The sequence below is a fragment of the Sphaeramia orbicularis genome, chromosome 24 (genome assembly GCF_902148855.1).
Source record: "Sphaeramia orbicularis chromosome 24, fSphaOr1.1, whole genome shotgun sequence".
Taxonomy (NCBI): domain Eukaryota; kingdom Metazoa; phylum Chordata; class Actinopteri; order Kurtiformes; family Apogonidae; genus Sphaeramia; species Sphaeramia orbicularis.
In genome coordinates this window covers 41,041,236-41,062,957 of record NC_043979.1, presented here as the reverse complement: position 1 = coordinate 41,062,957, position 21,722 = coordinate 41,041,236, and the positions used below count along the sequence as shown (strand labels likewise).

Sequence of the window (21,722 nt, the reverse complement as noted above, 5' to 3'; positions counted from 1 at the left end):
GCTATACTATGTTGCAAATAAAATGTTAACTTTAGACGACATTTAGTCTATATAATCTATATTATTATGGATGGAGGCGGAAAAGCCAGGTGTAGATTACTGCACAAAGTGAGATTTTTATTTTCCTTGGTCAGGATATGTACAGTCAGTCCAGCTTGGATTTACAAGACTGACAATTAATACTGAACAAACAAGAACTCAAACTATGAATTATGAAAGAGCTGCAACATCTGAAACTGACCACAATGAACATTTGACAGATAAACAGAACCACAGTGCTTCATTTTCACAGTTTGTCATGCCTTTAATGGATTGGGATTGTCTCTGTCAACTCACCATATAATTTTTATTAGTAATTTTTTTTTTTTTTTTTTTTTTTTAATCAATTACTAAAAATTTCAGGCAACCCCACAAATGGTCCCGACCCCTAGGTTGAAAAACACTGAGTTAACCCTTTAGTTCACTCACAGAAATAGTCTGAAATTCAAAATTTCAACCTTAGTGTGTTATTGGAGGATGTAACAACACTTTATTTTTCCAATTTTTTTATTGTTATGTAGAAAATAAAGGTCAAAGAAGTTACCATATTTGGTTCCTTACCCATAAGTGGCAAAAAAAACAACAACCAAGAAGTAAATATAAACAACAAAAGACAGCAGATCTGTCTTGACCTCTGCCAAGACAGATCTGCCCCCCCAATCACCACCAAAATTTAATAAGTTCTTCCTTGTGCCAGTATCAACATTTCCTGAAAATTTCATGAAAATCTATACATAACTTTTTGAGTTATATTGCGAACAAACAAACACACACGCAAACATGCAAACACACAAAGTAAAGTGATCGCAATACCTCCTGGTGGAAGTAAAAACACAAGAAAACACATTTAAGGTGAGAGGAACATGTATTTTAGAACATCAGAACATCCTTTTTAAAGCATCACAACACCAGTGCTGATCCAGACCCCTGTCCACGTCCACATGATCCCTTTGAACATCATTCCTTACATTAGTACCATTACTTCATGGTACCTAACAAAGCAGGTCCAGTCACTGTTCATGCAGAGGTGGACCTTGAGATTGTTGACTCACTGTGTTCACTGTAACTGTTGCTGTCACTGTCTTGTAATTTTATGTGGAAATTACCAAAAATAGTCAGTTGCCGGATGGATGGATGGATGGATGTGGGTGGGTGGCTGGCTGGCTGGCTGGCTGGCTGGCTGGCTGGCTGGCTGGCTGGCTGGCTGGCTGGCTGGCTGGCTGGCTGGCTGGCTGGCTGGCTGGCTGGATGGATGGATGGATGGATGGATGGATGGATGGATGGATGGATGGATCCCCTAGGGGAAATTCCAAATACAAAATGCGGTCACCGCTCCACAAACACAGCCATACCACATCCACACACAATAAATAAATAAATCCAGAGTATAAGTAAGGGTTAACATCCAGCTTTTAATATCAATACAATACAATACCTTCAATACTTTACAAAAAAACAATATAAAAACATGTCGCATCACAGAACGGTATCTCACACTGCAAGAATGAATGCTATTACTAAAGCAAGAAACCTGCTGAACACAACTCAGCAGATCTCCTTTTACCACAGCCACAGATGCACCATGGACATCATCTCAAGCACAGTCATCAATATTTACTGAATTCGATCACAAAATGTTAATAAGCTACAACACACTGACCAAAAGTACCGCTTATCTTTGAAGGTGTCTGCAACCAAATCCACTTCTCTGTCAGCCATAGTGGGTTGGGAAAACAGCTATTCTCCATGGAACAAATATAAAAATGCAGGGTGTAAATGTAGGTCAGTGGTTGTGATTCTTTTAGGTCAGCAGAGAAGGCCTCGCAGGGCCTGATGGTCCACCCTTTCTTTTATTTGTGCTGTATATGTGTATCATACGCACACCTCTGTGACTGCTGTTGACAGACTGATTGTTACGTCCGCCAAGGAGGTTATGTTTTTGCCAGGGTTTGTTTGTTTGTTGGTTAGTTAGCAACATAACTGAAAAAGTTATGGACGGATTTGGATGAAATTTTCAAGAAATGTTCATACTATACTGAACAAAAATATAAACGCACCACTTTTGTTTTTGCTCCCATTTTTCATGAGCTGAACTCAAAGATCTAAAACTTTTTCTGTATGCACATAAGGTTTATTTCTCTCAAATATTGTTCACAAATCTGTCTAAATTTGTGTTAGTGAACACTTCTTCTTTGCTGAGATAATCCATCCACCTCAGAGGTGTGGTGTATCAAGATGCTAATTAGACAGCAGGAGTTTTGCACAGGTGTGCCTTAGGCTGGCCACAATAAAAGGCCACTCTAAAATGTGCAGTTTTATCACACAGCACAATACCACAGATGTCACAAGTTTTGAGGGAATATGCAGTAGTCATGCTGACTTCAGGAATCTCCACCAGAGCTTTTGCCTGTGAATTGAATGTTCATTTCTCTACCATAAGCCATCTCCAAAGCTGTTTCAGAGAATTCATGAAGAAGACTGTGTGAGGAAAATGGTGGTCACACCAAATACTGACTGGTTTTCTGACCCCCCTGGACCACCCACTACAGTAAAAGTGCACATTTTAGAGTGGCCTTTTATTGTGGCCAGCCTAAGTCACACCTGTGCAATAATCCTGCTGTCTAATCAGCATCTTGATATGCCACACCTGTGAGGTGGATGGATTATCTCAGCAAAGGACAAAGGAGAAGTGCTCACTAACACAGATTTAGACAAATTTATGAACAATATTTGAGAGAAATAGGCCTTTTGTGTTCGTAGAAAAAGTTTTAGATCTTTGAGTTCAGCTCATGAAAAATGGGAGCAAAAACAAAAGTGGTGTGTTTATATTTTTGTTCAGTGTACAAGGAACAAATGATTAAATTTTGGTGGTGACTGGGGGGGTGGGGGTGGGGGGGACTGATCTGCCTTGGCGGAGGTCTGCGCTCTCTGAGTGCTTTTCTAGTTACTAAACGTTCTTTTATTGCACAGGTGTCAAACATGCGGCCCGGGGGCCAAATCCAGCCCGCCAAAGGGTCCAATCCGGCCCGCGGCATGAATTTGTGAAACGCAATAATTACGTACACTGAAGATATTAACAATCAGTGGTGTCAAAATCACTTTAACTCAGGTTCCACATACAGACCAATTAGATTTGAAGTGGGTCAGACCAGTAAAATATTATCATAATAACCTATAAATAATGACAACGCCACGTTTTCTCTTTGTTTTTTTGGTGTAAAAAAGTAAAAATTAAAAATGTTTACATTACCAAACTATACTTTTACAAAAAAAAAATGTGAATAAGATGAACAAATATGAACAAATTGAAATGTCTTAAGAAAAGTAAATGCAATTTTACCAATATTCTGCCTGGTACTAAAGGTTTTGTGTGATTGTAACGCACATGTTTAAATTATAAACTGATAAACTGAGGCAGAATATTGTTAAAATTGCACTCGTTTTTCTTAAGACAATTCAAATTGTTCATGTTACTCAGATTTTTAAGGAAACTTTGTAGATGTAAACCTGATCATAATAGAATTTTACTTTTTTCACTGTTATTATTTTACTAGTCCGGCCCACTTGAGATCAAATTGGGCTGAATGCGGACCCTGAACTAAAATGAGTTTGACACCCCTGTTTTATTGATTTCAAATGTTCACTTGTTTTACAGCTTTCCAAAAAACTATACTATCATAACCAAAATACTAGCGCTTTTCCTTCTGGTTGAAGATATTTTAGGTCTTCAAAAATGCAAAAATGCAAAATACAAAGGATTATTTCTTAATAACTGGTGACAAATCCCTTAACCCCTTTAGCCCTATCAGCCCGCCCGTGGGCCGCAAAAATTATATTAATATTAACCTACTATAAAAATATAATAAATCAGGACAATGGATGTTTTTTTCAACTTTTGCTCAAAGTTTAGACCCTAATGTTAATAAAAGTACATCAAAAGTGTATTTTTAGTACAAACTTTAATGTTCAAACATGATTTTTAATATTTGTGCGGTGAAATATACGCTATTAAAAATCTCCGACACGAACATTTAATTTATGCATATCATCGTCAATGCAGCCAAAAAAACAAACAGGCGAGGATAAAAAATTCCAATTTCTCTTTTAGTTTGTTACAGTTTACTCAGGCATAGTAATAGATACAATATTTTAGACAATGGGAATAGATTCTGTGAGGTCTGTAAATGTCCACAGACACCAAGAGCATCCATATGAACCTTATTATTGTGGAGTAATTCATTTACTTTGGGTATGTCTTAGGCGTTTTTCCCCTGAAAATATGGTTAAACAGGTTAAGAAATGTTAAATATAGAGAAAAAAATAATAATTTGGGAAGTACCATAAAAGTAGCACTGGGTCTTTATGGGTTAAATAGGGGATAGTCCGCAACTTTAAAAAAGGGACACTTACAAATCAGTTCCTAGAAGCAGATACTCTTCTTAGGAGTATGATTTATTTTGACCTTTAAAAATCAGAAAACACTGACAGACATGGCTCCTACAAAACAAGGTACAAGTATCTATTCAAATCAGCGAAAGCATGAAAAAATAACATCTGCCTCTGCTGAGCCCTGACTGCTTCCCATGCGAGGTCTGTTTGGGACTAGTTGAAAACCATTAGTGTTGCGGTTCATGAAAGCGGTGCAGCAGCTCTAGTGTGTTTGTCAAGCAGAGGACGGTTCACAGGTACAGCTGGTTGAATGGCTCAAGGGCCTGACTTTGACCTTCAGGGCAACGAATCGCATTCACACATCCACCATCTTGTGGTCCAGTCAACTGCACCGGCATGAGAAGAGAAAAAAAAAAAAAAAAAAAAAAAAGCAGAGCGATACACATATGATTTCACACTCCAGAGCTAAGCCTACACTCCTATACTCGACATGGTCTACACGATCGCTAACTGCACATTTTATTATCATTACTAACGTGCAGTATGTGAAAGCAAAATTTAATTAACAGACGTAGACTAGTGCTTTCATCCTCTTATATAATTGTGACATAGATGGACTCTACGCTCTAGGCATGTGGCTATAAATGAAAGCGTTATGTAAGGGACTGTTGTGTCTTAGACCATCTCCCTAGAAATGACTAAACCTGTGATGTTAGCTTTTATTTCATTATTCTCCATTATTTCTGTTTTAACCCATAAAGACCCAGTGCTACTTCTAAAGCAGTTCCCATTTGATATTTTTCCTCTAAATTGAACCTTTCTCAAGTAATTTATCACCATTTATCACAATATTATCCTCTGTGTTCTGCCTTGTTTCAGTAAAAACCAGGTATTTTCCTATATTTAATTTATTGCTTATGTAGCTGGCAGTTCATAAAAGCTCAGATTAACCCTTTCATGCGTAGTGGTCACTACAGTGGACAGCTGTTCTCTTATATATTTATGGATTTTGTTGTTTTAGTTCCATATCAGCCAACACAGTGGATACGCTTATGCATCGTCCCATACACTGTATTTCACACCATTACTGTAAATTTGCTGATCTAGATAAATCTGATCTGCAGAAACATGTTTGAATGTAAAAAAAAAAAAAAAGATAATTGTTATTAGACTGTGATTAACTATTTTGTTTTTTAAAGAAAACGTTTGTTTTGTTTTTTTTTTTGCAAATTATCTCCATGCAGGTATGTTTAAATGTGAAAAAACATCAGATTAGCAGCATTAAAAATGGTTTTTATTTCATAGTTTTCATGCAGTATATCAGTAAATACATGTTTCTTTGCTTCTTCAGCTGAGTGGACATTTTTGCAACTCCATGAAAAATAGACTCGTAAAAATTTTCCTTTTTTGTCATGCCTAAAAAGGAATAAAATGACTCAGGAAAAATATCTTGATTAAGGTTCTCATAATTAATGCATGAAAGGGTTAAAGTTGAGGGTTATTACCATACTTTCAAGACTATTGGCTGCTAGGGCTGTGTATTCGCAAGAATCTGGCGTTACGATACGAATCATAAACTAGAATCACAATACGATATGTCTAGATATATCATGAAACTGTTCTTTTTAAAAAAAAAATAAATAAATTCCTGGATGAATTGAATTACACCAGAAAAATGTACAAACACTAAACACATTTTTATTTGATCAGAACAGAAACTGATGCTATATCACAAAATTTTTCTCATTCTCCTAGTTTCCAAAAGAACTAACATCTGCCTCTCAGACGGTAAAAAGTGCTTTTCGGATGCTTCAAAGAACCATTATTTAATAAAACAGTTTTACATAATAATAAATAAGATATAAACAATAAAAAAAACCAAAAAACAAAAGTGAACCTCCGCCATATCTGCATTTGAATAAATACCTAAAAATATCAATACAGTACTTTTTAATATCAGTACAGTATTGTGAAATGAAATATCGCGATATATTGCGGAACACCTCACACAGTACTGTGGCAGTAGCAACTGCCTCATTCAGGGTTCCCGCGGGGTCCTAAAAAGTCTTAAAAGTCTTGAATTTCCAAATCTGCATTTAATACCTTAAAAAGTCTTTAAAAGGTATTAAATTTAAAATGCTGGGTCTTAACTTCTGTTGTCATAAACTTGTTCACTGTGTTGTGTTTAAATGTGTCTGTTAAATGTCCAAGCTGCAAAGGAAGTAACATTAGTCGACTCAGTTCCACCTGTTCCAACAATTTATATTGAAATTAGGAACCAGTTATCGCTAACTTTGCAGCCCCCAGTGAAAAATGACTCAGAACAGTGGGAATCAAGGCATAAATCAATACATTTTCCTAAATTCTAGGATACGATATATCACGATATATCATGATACTGTTAAAAAAGCATTTTTTTGTTTTTTTTTAAATGATTATTTCCTCGAAGAACTGAATTACACCAGAAATATGCACAAATACTAAACACAATTTTATTTGTTCAGAACAGGATCTGATGCTATATCACAAAATTTTCCAGTGTTCAAACTTAAATTATGTTTTACAGACATTACAGTTTAAGATCCTGTTCAAATGTTCATATTCTATGAGTTCAGAACAAACATCAGAACATTTTTTTGTGCAATTCCAACAACGGAACTAACATTACTTAATAAAAGAGTGTTAAATAATAACAAGTAAAATGTAAACCAAAAAAAAACAAAAATGGACCTCCACAATATCTGTATTTGAATAAATACCTAAAAATATCGATACAGTACTTTGTAATATCAGTACAGTATTGTGAAATGAAATATTGCGATATATTGCGGAACACCTCACACAGTACTGTGGCAGTAGCAATTGCCTCATTCAGGGTTCACGCAGGGTCTTAAAAAGTCTTTAAAGTCTTGAATTTCCAAATCTGCATTTAATACCTTAAAAAGTCTTTAAAAGGTATTAAATTTAATATGCTGGGTCTTAAGTTCTGTTGTCATAAACTTGTTCGCTGTGTTGTGTTTAAATGTGTCTGTTAAATGTCCAAGCTGCAAAGGAAGTAACATTAGCCGACTCAGTTCCACCTGTTCCAACAATTTATACTGAAATTAGGAACCAGTCATCGCTAACTTTGCAGCCCCCAGTGAAAAATGACTCAGAACAGTGGGAATCAAGGCATAAATCAATACATTTTCCTAAATTCTAGGATACGATATATCACGATATATCATGATACTGTTAAAAAAGCATTTTTTTGTTTGTTTCTTTTTTTAAATGATTATTTCCTTGAAGAACCGAATTACACCAGAAATATGCACAAATACTAAACACATTTTTATTTGTTCAGAACAGGATCTGATGCTATATCACAAAATGTTCCTGTGTTCAAACTTAAATTATGTTTTACAGACATTACAGTTTAAGATCCTGTTCAAATGTTCATATTCTATGAGTTCAGAACAAACATCACAACATTCTTTTGTGCAATTCCAACAAAGGAACTAAAATTATTTAATAAGAGTGTTAAATAATAACAAATAACATGTAAACCAAAAAAAACCCAAAAATGAACCTCCACAATATCTGCATTTGAATAAATACAAAAAAATATCGATACAGTACTTTTTAATGTCGATACAGTACTGTGAAATGAAATATCGGGATATATTGCAGAATCGATATTTTCTTACACACCCCTATTGGCCGCACCTGACTATAAGCCACACCCACCTCGTCTCCAACGTCTCACCATCGATTCATTGATGCCAAGCTAATGCGCAACAGCTCCATTTCATTCTTCGACAGCCAGATCGATTGTTAGCCCGGAAAACATAAATTAGCCGCATCATTTTTGAGCTGCAGGTTAACAGTGTGCGGATAAAAGTAGCGGCATATAGACTGGAAAATACGGTACATCAGAAACAGAGAAAACTGAAGAAAATAGTGACTTTTTCAGTAAAATCTATCATTATCTGAACATTAAACAAGCGTCTCCATCTACTGTCATTGATCCAACTCTATGGGTTTTACTGGTGAATCAATGTTGTAGAAGATGACGGTGTTTCCACGTTCACTACGGAGCCTCTGAACGTCCGAATGGGTCATATCTGATAACCATGAAAAGACGAAAAACGGCATTTTACACCAATTATTTGCATGTATTGATGAGATTAGTGAATCAGTCGGTATTAAACAGTTTAGATCAGTAGATACTTCTGGTCGCTGGTGGATGTTTGGGTCTTTATGGGTTAAACATAGTTTTAATTGGCTCAAACTGCTACCATCCCTTTTCTCTAGCACAGCATGTAATAGAGAAATAGTGATATGTAGTCTTTCAGTGAACCACATCCTCCCACAACTGAAAGTCTGTCTTCAGTACATCCTTCTTTTGCCAGTGAGAAATTTCCTTGCCTCAGTCTGACCCCTGTTCTGCAGCGATGATTCATCCTGGTGAGCCGAGAGTATTGCTTTGTGATAAGCATTAATGATGCAGATGAACTAACTGTTTAATAAGACGGTTAAGAGTAGTTTTCCTGCTGAGAATGTAAGTGAATTTGGCATTTCCTGCCAACCGTCGGAGACAAAAGGAAGGCGATCTCGCATTCACTTCCGAGCTTCGCATCGGAAATGGAAGAGAAAGCATAGACTCAAGGCCACTGCTGGGACTCGATCCAGCACAAATCAGACAAGCTTTGTACTCAGGACTCATGCAAATCCAAAGCGGTGCTGGATCCTTGCTGTGAGCTGTAAATGAACAGCCAAATATTGGCTCCTAATTGAAGGCAGCAGTTGTGTGTGTGCACAGGAAGTCCTGCTGTGAAACTGTGGACAAACACACTAGGACACTAAGAGGCTACTTCCCAGATCACTCTCTGTTCTTTTGTTAGCGCTTTTGTCGCTTCCCTTTAAGTGTTCTTATTAGCCTTGGCATTGCTCTTTTCATTTCTAAATCATGTCTAGTTTGTTAATCACTAAATGGTAAAAATATATGTATTACACAGTTTCTAAAACAGAGCTAACTGGCAGTATCTTCATGAGGTGGATAAAACCTGATGAGTGTAAGGCGTATAATGTGCCTAAAACGCCGGCTTTCATTTTCTACTTTACGCTCATCTCTAGTCCTTCACTGTTGCCACTTTTACACAGAGATCCCGGAAAAAAGATGAGATGGTGATCCCACCTTTTTGCCACCATTGACCGATTTCCACAGCCAAACCAAAGAGTAACAGAAGGTGAGAAAGGCTGGACTTCTACACAGCGGACCTCAGAGCTGCACAATATATTGTTGGAGCATCGTCATCGCGATGTACGTGTGCGCAATAGTCACATCGCAGGTACTGCAATGTAGAAGCCAAATGAACTCAGCGTGTTCTCATCTAATGCCACGTTTCCACTACGTGGAACCAGCTCGACTCAGCTCGGCTTGGCTCGACCGGGTATTCCTGGAGAGCGTTTCCATTATGAGATACTACAGACTTTACAGTACCTGGTCGTCATAGCGATGCAGCGTGTTATTTCCGTGTCATCTGTTCAGAGAGTTGCTGATAAACTCGCTCGTTGCATGTTGTCTCGTCTGAATTTTTACGTCGGCCACCTAAGACTGAATCTCCTCGACCGACCATGGTGTAGTTTTGGGCTGTTATCATGTAGATTAATGTACCACTATATTTACTGTCAACTTCCACATCTGTTTTTTGTAAAACGGCGGGTCACAGAGGAAACTCTCTGACCAATCAGTGGTCTGCAGTGTTTATACGTCACGTTTTAGTATCTGGTCCCCTGTCCTGGAACCTCGGCCGAGGTGATACCAAAAAAGTAGTACCAGGCAGAGGTCGCGTTAACCGAAAATATTCCGTCATTGACAGATTTTTTTTTAAAATGACGGAAAATTCTGAAGGCTGTCCGTCATTTTGACAGATTCAAATACTGAGGGTAATCTACTGTTAACCTTTCCTGCTTGGCTCCTCCGACCGTAGTCAGCGAGCACAGGGCAGATTTCCTCCAGGGCCGATGTCGGGTTAACTCCCTTGCCGGTAGTGGAAGACAGCTGCTTTTATTTATGCACAGTATATCGATGTTTGTACACTTTTTCCCTCTGTCCTCTTACACACTCATACTCAAAACTGCCACCTTGCTCCTTGCTCGACCACTCACACCATACGTTCACGCACGCACCACACACCGCTCTCGCACTTAAAGGAACACACACACACACACCAGTCTCATACTACCAAAGAAAGTTTTCACACAACACTGTGAACAGAACCTGTTCGCAGAATCGCTGGTCTGTCTGTCTCTCTTAACGAGGCATCAAACAGTCCATAACAGCATCCACCTGTATAGAACCAACAGCACCACTGTTCACAACTACACTGAATACAACAGCGGTACTTCTGTCACATGACTCACCGTTAGTCCACCTGTAGTAGACCCCCTGTCCAGTTGATGGTGAGTGTGAACATTAATCAGTCAGTGTCCAGTCTTGTGTCGTTGTTTAGCTGACTTTAGCCAAAATTAGATGCTACTTCTCTAGCGCAAACTGTGAAGACAGCCGAGTCTCCTTAGTTATTTTAGAAAGCCCAGTAAATATGATGGCATTGATAAATGCAGTGAAAAAAGAGGGACGGATGCGGTAAAGGATGACGGAAAAGCAAGGAATACGCCAGTGGCATTTGGTGTGCTATATATATGCATTTTCTACCTTTCATGTGTTATTTGATGGCATGTCAATTTGTGCGTAGATCTCTGGTTCATATAACCTGAACTCTAACCCTCAGTGCATAACACACCAATTATAAGTGGCGTATATAATTATGCGAGTCTTGATATCACGTTGGTTTATCAGCCAGCAGCAACTACAGTTGCTGCATCATTGAAATGTTTTTGAACATTAAATACTACTAAATATATCTCTTTATCATTAAAAAATAAAAATTTGAAATGACGGATAATAATATGTTATGAAGGAATTTTTACGACCCTGTCCGTCAAAATGACGGACAATAAAAATGTCTAGCGCAACCTCTGGTACCAGGTACCAGATTTCAGGTCCCTTTTCGTAACGGAAATGCAAAATAGGCCGAGCCGAGTCGAGCCGATACCACGTAGTGGAAACGGGGCATAATTTCAACCTGGCTACCTGACACACACTGCGCACAACGACCCACCAATCACAATCATTCTTAATCAGCTTGCCAAAGCAGACGACGCCCCCTGTACACAGAGTGAGTCACTGGAAACAATATTGAAAAATGAGCAATGAACAAGAGAAAATCACTGAAAACGAAGACTTGGTGCCAAAAAGAAACCAACGTCAGGTATCTGGAATTATTTCAGCAACAAGAAGGATGATATTAAAACACGTGTTTTGTGTCGATAGTGCCTTGCAGTTGTTGCCACAACAAGAGGTAACACAACTAAAGTGTTTGACCATTTATGTCAGCACCACAAAGCTATTTCATATCGCAATATAGATTGCATGGTTTAAAAAAAACCGCAATGTCAGTTTTTTCCAATATTGTACAACCCTAGCAGACCTGCTTTCCAGAATCAAAGGGGCGGTGACGTAACTTAGCGTATAGTGTAACGTATAATTTGCACGTCGGAAATACCCCAAGCATAGCGGCGTTGTTAACCTCTTCAGAATCAGCCCGTCTTTCACTGTTCCACAAATGTTAGCGTGGATAGAGTCCTCCACCCGAAGTGACAACAACTCGCGGATCTCGGCGTCTCCCCAGTTCAAGATCTTTCTAGTCGCGTTGGTGTGTTTGTTTACTGTACACAGCCCACGCTCATTTTTAAATCCTCTCAGCGCAGGGGTCGCACATGCAATACGTCATCAAAACGTCACACCTTGGTTATGGAATGAGAGGTGATCCTTTTACATAGCGTTCTGGAATCATGATTCCACCTTTATCAGGGCTCTGTTACTACCTCCAGAGGTGTTACAGAGGTGGGACCACATGATCCTACAATTTCATTTACACAGACATCATTCTGGAATAAAGGCAAAATATCCCCGTAACAGAAGCGCTGTATAAAAGGGTCTTGTGTCTTCCCGTCAACCTCATCCTTACTCTTCCATGCAGTGCAGTCTAGTGTACAGAGAGGAACCACAAGAAAAATGACAGCTTATGAATATCCTAATGAAAATACAGTGTGTCTGTGATCGAATAGGAACATTTAAGTCTTGACGAGTAGGAATCAAGGTGCGGATAGGATAAGCGTACCATGTCTCCAATTTCTTCAACCTCTATCAATCAACATCACCACGACGACTGGAGCATCGGGCGTTCCACCTCAATAAGAACCCATCAATGAAAGAACAGCGTAAAAAACAGAGTGAAGGAAAAGAAGAGGCAGACAGATAAAAGGAGTGCAGTATTTTGCTTAGCTTTGCATATTCAAATGTAGTAAAAATATACACATGCACCTGCAGAGATCTTTTTTTTTTTCTTTTTTTTTTATACATACAGGCACACACTCTTACTCTCAGTCTTAGGCCCGAAGCCACTGAAGAGATCCCTATCCAGTTTTCTCCTGGAGCAGACCAAAGCTCTGTTGTCCGAAGGTAGGTATCAGGCTACATTTACCATCCAAACATACACATGACACCAGGGGAGTGGCGCGACCAGTCCTTAGGTTACCCCATTGTGCAGCTTATTTTGGCTTTCAGCTGAGAGAATATGCCAGGTCAGTCACAGGACACCACGCTGCTGTGAGCCCGAAAAAAAAAAAGAAAAAAAAAAGAGGGAAAGTACTGTAAACAATATAATTTAAGGCTGTATTACAATGTTTTTCCCCCCTGCGTCCCTGGGTGTAATCATTAAGACTGTATTACCACTAAAGTCCTTACCTTAAACAAATACTACTTCCATTTCCTGTCAGTCTCAGTTTCTGTTGTCGACACGTAAAATACTGCAAGGCTTAAGAGCAGGAATACAAAACAAAGCCTGCACAAAATAGGATCAGAGGCTAACATTATGCGGTGAGTGACAGAAATCAAACACAGCAGTTGTGGTTCTGGGTGTTTGGCAGTAGAGGTGTTGCATCATACCCAGCACACTATATGATACAGATGGATGGAGACAAACGCTTAAAAAATATCAGAGAAGTGACAGGGAAAGAAGAAACAGAAGCTGCTAAGAGAAAGGATAAAGTACAAATATAATGGAAAAAGACAGAGAGATAACGCTAGGAAGAGATCCTCCAGGTACAGCGAGTAGGGGTTGAAATGGGGCTGTTTTTGCCTTGTTGGCAGAAGAAGAGACACCGTCGGACAGGTCTATTTCAGAGACACACTAGTTGCTTTTCCATTGGATATATATGCAACATTTTACAGATATTTACTAAATGTTGAAAAAAACAGAAGTGCATAATGTCGGTTTTCTCTTAAATCACTAATGCGATAATTTGTTACGAGTTGTCATTCCATAAACATGGCGACGAACATAAATATCTGTTGTTTTGAATCTAGAATGCTCGTTACCCCTCAATCCTGTAATAAATTAAAAAATGATTTGGTTTCCTCGTGTGTTTGTTTTAAAACTCTTTTTCTTCACTTGTTGTAACATCCATCAATATCTGGGGTTTTTTGTTCACATGACTCTAGTCTAGAGGTTTTCCTTTCTTTTTATATAAATGTTTTTGTTGTTTGGTTTTAATGTTATATTCAAAATAAATAAACAAGCAAACAAAAAGATCTCTCCATTGCAGTTTTGCAAGACACACCAATTTCGCAATGGCTGAAAACCACCTCTTGCAAACCCAAAAACTTTTCATCAAAAAAACAAGAGTTTTGGTGAAATTGTCGTTTCCCATTAGGCAAATTTTTATGTGCAAGTTATATTCGCGCAATTTCAGGGTCAATGGAAAAGCAACTAACTCATAGAAAGACCTGATGTTAACCTCTCATCCTTTGGGTGATAGTAAAAAGTAGACAAGGGGAGGAAGGGTCAATGGCATTAATAAGAGAAAACGGTAAAATATAGGGAATAGCGCAGAAGGAATATTGAAGGAAGAAAAGAAAAGAATAAAATAAAGATACACACAAGTGCTTGAAATCTGTGGACAATTTAGGCATACAAGTGTGGGGGGGTTAGGTATCCTTCTGCTAGAAAACTATGGTTTTTCAATTTAAAACAAAGGAAATTTTACATCATCGTGGACAGCTGTTATTAGTACTAAGATCTGTGTACAAACATTGGAAAAGCTACGACAAAAAAAGTCGGACAAACCATGATGTCACCCATTGGTTTCTGAAATGCAGTTTGAAGTAAATAATGTAGGGATGCACCGATAACCACTTTTTTCCAGACTGAGTACGAGTATGAGTACTTACATTTGGGTACTTGCCAATACTGAGTACAGATACGAGTACTTAATAATCCCATTCCAGTTCTTAGTTCCTTTTGTAAATGTGCTTTATTGTCGTTGTCATTAGTCTGACTGGAACAAAAGTGCTGCTACTGACATTTAATGTGTTGGAATGAGCGTTTGTCAATTAATCCACCAGGGGGCGCTGCTCTGAATTAACCATAGTGGACAAATACCACAAAGAAGAGTAAAGTTTTTTTTGAGAAGAAGAAGAAGAAAGTCAGTAATAACAAACATGGAGACGACAGAGGCAACACTAATGTGATGCTAATATTGCAGCGTTTTCGCTGGTAAGGTTTAACAGCTTAGCTTCAGCAGGAAGAGAAAAGATAAATGAGTGATAAGTTTCGTGTTCACTTCCGCTGGCGGCGGTCCGCACCGCTCCGTACTCCCAGTGGTATTCTCTGTCTCCACCAGCACCTGGAAAACAGGTGGAATGTACGCAGAGGACGGACAGAACGCTGCATCTGTATCTGTAAAGTTACTTGCAGTCGGCGTTACTTTTATCACCGTCGCTTATTTTGAAAAATCTCCACACTCTTCACATTCCACACACATTATTCCATGTACCTGCTGCACTGAACTGTGAACGTCACACGGCCGTAAGTGGTATCGGTGCATTTGTATCAGATTACTTGTACGAGTATGAGTACACACACTGAGTATCGGAGCCGATGCCCGATACTGGTATCGGAGCATCCCTAAAATAATGTATGATTTGGCCGTCATCATGTTGGGTTTTTGGAGCTGGAAATGACTATATTTGAACAAAAGGGGCAGAGAGAAAGGTTCATTGTAAGTTTATGGGGGCCAAGATTTTTTATGGGGGCCAACTGTAGCGGTCGTCATTGGTATTACAAATTTATTGACTGATACTGGCTTCATTTTGGAGATGAGGTGTATGAATAAACGATACCTGAACAAAATTTGCTCAAAGAAGTCCACTAGTGACAACGATTACACCTTGGAAATGTTATATATGGTGCCAGGAATGTAAAAAAAAAATATATGCACAAGAAAAACAAAGACGCAAATGATCTTCAATTAAAACAGTGGTTGCATTGGATGTTCGGGAATAAATAAAGACAAGATAGTCCCTTTAAAAAATACCATGTATGGAAACAGATAAAGGAGGGACGGAGGTGGTGGAGGCAGAGGCAGTGGGGACACAAGGAGCACCAGTCAGACGGGATAAACTGAGCCCTGGTGTCCCTCCGTCAGGCCAGCTCAGTTAGACAGAAGCAGTATTATAGAGGTCTGGGCTTGGCCAAGAGGAAGAACAATAGTCCCAGTGTGCCGGAGCCTCTGGAGCATCCTAACAGCTGGGAGATAGGAGGTCTGTCAGTGGCTCCTCTAAATGGCATGTAAAACGGACAGTACACGTCGCACAATCATAAATTCTCCCCACCATTCCCAGAATCCCTCCCACTTTCCGCTCAATGCCAAGCACCTACCACTCATTTTACTCTCATCCTTTTCTCCTGTTTTTTTTTTTTTTTTATATTCTCTATTAGGATGCCCTCAGTGCCCTCCTCATCCCTCCCAACCTCCGAAAAGACAAAAAAGAGCAAGAAAAAGAGAGATATTCTTCTAGCTAGCATGAGAAATTCAGAAACTGGCAGACGATCAGAGCAATGTCAACAAATAATGGGGGTCCAAAAGCCTCAGCAGGAGGCATGCCAAAGCTCTTCTATCACAAGGGCCTCTGAAACACGAGGAAAAAAAACATGAGAACTGCAAACTGTGCAGGAATGTCACCACTTGGAGCAAAGAGTTCAGAAACAGCACCAGAAAAAAACTGCGACGATACGTTCTGTTCTGCTCTATTCTGGGTATACGTATCTGTAGGTAAAGCCGTGCGCTGAATAAAAACAAACCACTATTTGTGTAACAGGGAGCAGGTTTACGTCTGGACCTGTTAACATTACACCTGTGTTTAATGATTTCCTGCAAGCGCTCAGTCCTGGCAAGAGTAGAGGCGAGGAACACGCCAACAAACTTGCAAAAAAAAAAAAAAAAAGAGTAACCCTCAACCATAACGACTACTATTATGAAGGCAACTTTAAAAATCAACCAGTCGCGGATATTTTACGTAGATATGCGTGATCCCTCTGAGCTGTTTTGAAACTTACCCTATAGTTTCCACTCAGTCATGTGATAGTTTGGATGCCACTGTTGCACACTGATAAATTTAACAGCTGCAAGGGAAAGGGCCTCAGACATGTTTTGTTCAAAAAGGCTGTGCTGCTTTCACATATAGTCTTCTATGCACACATAGATAATTAGGCTTTTTGCATTTCGTTATATAACTGCCCAGAAAGCATACGAGCAGAGACGTGTGGCTAATTTGTAACGCTATAGAATCTACGCTTTCTTGTTTAATTATTATATGATCTGCTGAATTTCAACAAACTCCCTCCCATGAGACAATTAATTTTACAGTCTTTTGTCTTTAACCTCACTTAAAAGTAGGTGAGGATGATTACAAAAAAAATACACGTACATACACACTGCCTGCAGTCACTTCAACATCATCCACATCTACATCCCTCTTATCCTGCGTCTCTCAAGAATTAGCATCAAATTTGAATCTTGTGTCGGTACTAGAGAGACGCCGACTGAAGTTATACCCCACTAGGAACACTCAAAACAGGAACAAGACCACATGTAGACTTTAACTACAGCTCTAAATGAAATGCATGCGTTATAAACTACTGAACTGAACACATATATCCATAATGCACTGCTCTTTTACCACTTCTGTGTTTAACCCTTTCATGCACAGTGGTCACTCCAGTGGACAGTTCTTCCACGGCTGTTCTCTTGTATATTCATGGGTTTGGTTGTTTTAGTTCCATATCAGCCAACACGGTGGACGCTTACGCACCATCCCATAATACACTGACATTCAGACCATTACTGTCACTTTGCTGTTCTAAATAAACCTGATCTGCTCTTACATGTTTGAGTGGAAATCAATTGCTAATTGTTATTAGACTGTAATTAACATTTTTCTGGAAAAAAGTTTTTTTTACCTCCGCCAGAAGGTTTTGTGATCGCTTTGCTTTGTGTGCGTGCGTGCGTGGGTGTTTGTTTGTTTGTTTGTTAGCAAGATAACTCAAAAAGTTATGGATGGATTTTCATTAAATTTTCAAGAAATGTTGATACTGGCACAAGGAAGAAATTATTAAATTTTGGTGGTGATCGAAGGGAGGGGGGGGCAGACCTGTCTTGGCGGAGGTCAGCGCTCTCTGACTGCTTTTCTTGTTTTAAAAATGTATCTGAAAAAACTGTTGCATTATGCAGTTTCCAATCAAGACAATTTTTTACTGTAAAAAAGCTAAAACTGTCAATTGCCTAGGTCTCAGAGGATTTTATCTTTATGAAATGAGTAATAACTAATATTAGAGTATGATAAAATGTGAGAAAACAGTAGCAATTTAGCAATTAGCGGCATTAAAAATGTTTTTACGTCATAGTTTTCACACAGTACAGGGTGGGGAAGCAAAATGTACAATATTTTGAGGCAGGGATTGAAAGACAGTGTATGACCAATTAGTTTATTGAAAGTCATGAGAATTTATTTGCCACAAGAAAATGGACATAATAGAAAATGTTTTTATTCTATGTGTCCTCCTTCTTTCTCAATAACTGCCTTCACACGCTTCCTGAAACTTGCGCAAGTGTTCCTCAAATATTCGGGTGACAACTTCTCCCATTCTTCTTTAATAGTATCTTCCAGACTTTCTGGTAATAGTTTTGCTCATAGTCATTCTCTTCTTTCCATTATAAACAGTCTTTATGGACACTCCAACTATTTTTGAAATCTCCTTTGGTGTGACGAGTGCATTCAGCAAATCACACACTCTTTGACGTTTGCTTTCCTGATTACTCATATGGGCAAAAGTTTCTGAAAAGGTATGGATAATAGTGTTAGGTATGATTATGACATCAATATATGTTTGGTTTCAAAACAACTGACGTAGTGTCTGCTGAGAAAAAAACACCTAAATGTTCATTGTAAATTTTGCTTCCCCACCCTGTATATCACTTTCTGATGATGAGTTTTAAATACATGTTTCTTTGCTTCAAAAATTAAACACATGGTGTCCAGCTGAGTGGACATTTTTGTAACTCCATTTAAAAAAGTTACCAAAAAATTCAATTACATTTTTTTCCATGCCTAAAGAGGAATAAAATCACTCAAAAATGTTTCGACTAAGGTTCTCATACCATTGGTCTACATTTTTTTTAGAAATGATTTGCTTCAGAGATTAAATGTACTAAATGTTACGTATTTTAATAAGATTAATTGGAAAATAAATGACAAAAGTGCCGGTTTGCTGATGTTTTCAAGGTATATGATTAAGTGTTATTACACATATATATTGATTTATGTACATTTATATAATAGTTTTATAAATCTTCCACTAAATAGAACCTGTAAAGTGAATGTATTCTAATGTGCAGACAGTGTTTTGAAGTAGATCTTGTAGCTCTGAGACAAATATTCCTTTTGAGTCAAACCCATTCTGTCGTTAATTCTTGAATTTCACATTTTGACCCAAGGCTGTATCTTGGAAAGTTTAGCCAACCAGCATTTTTGACTTGATTTTTCTTTATCAGTGACTCTCATGTGGTCATTACTTTTATTCTGGAAGCATTTTCCTTGTAGACCAGTGTAATTCATGCACGAAAGGGTTAAACAGCAAAAGAATTACATACAAAATAGTTCCCTGTAAAACTATAGATATAAAATACAAAATGTTCAGTTCAAGTGTCTGGTAAGCTCCTGACCAGACAGCATCACACGAACTGGCATCATGTAACGCAACAAATATCATCTCTTCAAACTGTGAGCAGATATAAAGGATGATGCCTTGCACAGCAGTCACTAAACACTGCTCTTCATGCCCACTTTTCTTTGCTGTACTTGAAGTAGTACAAAGAAGGTTTCAGATTTCACAAAGCATGATTTTCACTGGGCTGAAGCTGAAGGCTACCATCCCCCATGACTGCAAACCAAGCTTGCTGGAATAGACCCCAGCCCCTATCCACTGTGAGGCAAGTCAATGCATTCTTAGTGGGAAAATTAAATCACGTCGTGCCAATGCCAGCGGTTTGTCTAATCACACTGTAGCAGAATTAGACCCTACCGCCAAAAATGACTAATATGAAACGCATTATTAAAGATTATTTCTGCAGCATGCTTAATACTGTAAGATGATTTGCTGGCTATTGCAAATATTTGCTCTCCGGTTTCTCACCAGCATGATGATATTCCTCAGACTGAATATGTCAAGACGCTGCAGAGAGGGCTCATGCAGATGTGGAGCTTTGTACTCCTGCACAATTTCAGCACTCTTATTATTAAAGTGCATATTTATTCATGCACATAAACGCATATAGTCTGTGCTTTTAGAGGGTTTGGAGTACTTTGCACTTCTAACCTTGTCAACATTGCCACGTTTTGTCACCTGTGCACTGGGTTAATACGGTAATGTTACAGTCAGTGATGGCCAGGCAGTGTTAGATTACCAAGTGCATTTTAAGTTTAATGTTATTCGAGGGAAAACAGCTGATATATGCAGGGTATTTTCACTGTAACATTACTAAAGTCCCATCTTGAGTTGAAAATGTGAACATCAGTGCCAAACATACATAATGTGCAAAAATAAATAAATAAATAAATAAATAAAATACCTGATTCGTTTTTTGGCGTTCTTCTTATTTTCTATCCATCCTTACTGTGCAGCAGTGCAATCCAGCGTGTCAAAGCATTTAAATCCCCGGGTTGAGTCCATGATTGTACTGTGTCTGATCTCACTGTTAGAATAAATGCACTCCTGCTGGAAGAGGCGGCGGCGAGGAAGAGTCCAGCCACTTTTTCCAAAGGGATTTTCTGAAAAAATATTAATTAAATAAGGATTAAAACCCGGTCCTATCAGGTTAGCGGTGGGTTTTATAGCATATCAATAACACGTAGATTCAGTCGTTCGAAGGGGAAAATATTCTTTCCGCTATAAAAAACCGAGAAATTGTTTTTATTCGTAAGAAATGCTCCCCGTTACAGTTAGTGATAATGGTACGTACCACTCTATTGTTGGGGCGCGAGAAAGCGTCCCGTGCAACTGCTGTGCTCGTGGAGGCTGGAGGAGCGCGTGCAGTATTGGGTAGGTGTAGCAGTCCGTCACGTTGTTTTTGCCCAATCGATTACAAGTAAAGACGTCAACATGTTTTGTTTTGTTGTTTTTTTTGTTTGTTTTGTTTTTTTAAATAGAAAGCTGGATTTTTTTTTTTACTTCAAAACTGAAGATATTTTATTTGGTTTCTTTATTACTGATTTGTTTGTTCGGAAATGGTTTATTCTTAACCCTTTCATGAATGAATTATGAAAGCCTTAATCTAGATTTTTTTCCATAGTGTTTTTATACCTCTTTAGGCATGAAAAAAACAAAAAAAACAATGCATTTGATTTTTTTATGAACCTGTTTTTCATGGAATTACGAAAATGTTCACTCAGCTGGACACCATGCCTTTAATTTTAGAAGTAAATAAACATGTATTTACTGATATACTATGTGAAAACTATGAAATAAAAACATTTTTAATGCTGCTAATCTGATGTTTTCTCACATTTTAACGTGCATGCATGGAGATAATATGCCAAAAAAAAAACAAAAAAAAAACAGTCTAGTAACAATTACCATTTTTTTTACACTCAAACATGTTACTGCAGATCAGGTTTATCTAGAACAGCAAAGTTACAGTAATGATAGCGTATGGGATGATGCACAAAACAACAAATCCATAAATATACAAAAAAAACACCTTTGATCAGCTGTCCACTGTAGTGACCACTATGCATGAAAGGGTTAATTTCATTTCCTTATTAGCTAAAGGTCATATACATATAAGCAGAT

At 38.3% G+C, this 21,722-nt stretch overlaps 1 protein-coding gene across 4 annotated transcripts in view; it reads right to left on the bottom strand.

Moving 5' to 3' along the window:
* The window catches only part of wasf1 (WASP family member 1), a 247,721-nt gene extending 226,965 nt beyond the window's left edge, over positions 1-20,756 (bottom strand). The window contains exon 1 of one of the 4 annotated variants that reach the window (XM_030127872.1): positions 20,503-20,756. The gene's annotated coding sequence lies outside the window, so the exon portion shown is untranslated. The remainder of the gene's footprint in view (positions 1-20,502) is intronic. The other 3 variants (XM_030127871.1, XM_030127873.1, XM_030127874.1) reach the window with 3 other exon arrangements.
* Between the last annotated feature and the right edge of the window lie 966 nt (positions 20,757-21,722).